The sequence below is a fragment of the Trachymyrmex cornetzi genome, unplaced genomic scaffold (assembly GCF_001594075.2).
Source record: "Trachymyrmex cornetzi isolate Tcor2-1 unplaced genomic scaffold, Tcor1.1 scaffold115, whole genome shotgun sequence".
Classification (NCBI taxonomy): Eukaryota; Metazoa; Arthropoda; class Insecta; order Hymenoptera; family Formicidae; genus Trachymyrmex; species Trachymyrmex cornetzi.
Genome location: NW_017295708.1, coordinates 27,390 through 29,369, shown reverse-complemented (window position 1 = coordinate 29,369; position 1,980 = coordinate 27,390).

Genomic DNA, 1,980 nt, shown 5'->3' with positions numbered 1-1,980 from the left:
TAAAATGTAACTAAATAAAGTTAAAAAGTTAGGAGTCTAAAATGTAACTAAGTTAAGTTAAAATTAATTAACTTTTTAACTTTTTAACTGAACTTTTAACTTTTTAATTTAGCACTACCCAACCCTGATTATACCTTATGTCTTACAATAATAAAAGCCAATTACCGAACAAAATGCACAATAGTAAAACTACAGTAATGCATGCGACAGTACGATAATTCAAAGACATCTATAAGCATTATAATGTAAAAATTTTATACAAAAAATATATTTTCAAAAAAGTGATTATTTTGTTTGAATAATGAAACTTTCATCCTTTTACATATGTATTTCTATATTTACTGCAATACGTCACATTGATTACATATTGCTGACAATGAAAAACAACAAGCTTGTTCTTTTTAGTTTTTTTGCACGGTTCAACTTTCCACCTTTTTCATACAGTGCGAAGAGAAAAAGAGGAAAGATCAACCGAGATGCGAAAAATGCAAGAAGTTCAATTAAAAACAATAAGCAAGTTCACGTCATGTGTACACCCACAGTAATTGATTCTGTCCCTCGGAAATTTTCTATATTAATGTTCACAATCCATGCACGATTAACGACACGATTAAAGGCCGCAGCACACACTCTTGCATAAAGCATAATGCATAGTGCATAAACGAATCAACTAATCAGAATCTTTCCTTTCCTCCCATTCCATGGAAAAGAAGAATTTCGATTGATTGATTCTCTTATGCACTATGCGTTATGCATTATGCAAAAGCTTGTGTCTGGGCTCTTAAGCGGGGAGCACAGACTCTTGCATAACGCATAACACATGAGGCATAAGAAATTGAACCAACCAGAGTTCTCTGTTACATGGAAGGGAAAGAAACGGAGAACTTCGATTGGTACATATTCTTATGCATTACGTGTTAAGGTGAAATCGCACCTTTAGGCTCCTGACTACTCAGCCAAGAACTCTGCGTTGACGGTGGCGACACAGTACTCGCCTGCGAGCACACGGACATGGGATCGTGCTTGTATGTGTGTTACAGCGCCACACCACGATAAATGGCCGAACTTATAGGCGTGGAAAAGTGACATTTTGACCACGAAATTTGTGCGCAATGCCATTTCGTTATTATTTGCTTAATTGTGAAAATGTGATTTGTTTCGTACTTCTCAAAGTCGTAATTTTCGATGACAACTAAAGTTATCTTGGAATTTTATACGTAAAAGTGTATATTTAATTCGTTTCAACAGTTATGAAACTGTGTGTTTCTGTCAGAATATAGGCTCACTTTACGAGTCTTTTACGACCATTTACTGACTATCAAGGGAGAAAAGGACAGTTTTCATCGATTTTTACAAATATTTTAAAGCGAACCCATCGTTTAATTTCATCCAAATTGTCTCTGTTTACAAAGACATCGGCATCGTGCATAAATTAAAGTGTCATTCCTCGCTTATGACATCACGATTCCAATATGGCCGTCGCGACTACTCAGGGGCCTTAAGATAAAAACAAACTATAAATATCTGGCTACCCAGGTAGCAAGCTACGTCATTTTGACGTCATTTTGACATCGCTTGCTATCAGGGTATAGTCTTCCTTTATACCTCGTACTGCTCCGAGGTTGACTTTTGTATCTTATTGCGTGGAGATCGAACGCTACTGAGTTTTTGACACGATTCCATGATTAAGGACGCATCACCGCCACCAAATATGGCACATTCACCCATCTTTTCCGTTATCGCGGATTTGCTCAAACAACTTTCCGTCTCTGGTCTAACAGTTTGATTTAGTTTTTCTACGATAAGGAAAACCGATTCCTTGTTTATGCTTCCCAAAGATACGTGTTTTCTACTTTTGAAAATTGGTATGAAGAAAACGTTGCATTTTCCGACGTGGACGATGAAGTTATCTTCTATAAAGCAGTTGCAATAGCTTTCAATGTAATCACAGTTTTTATTTAAATGGTCTCTTCAAATGGG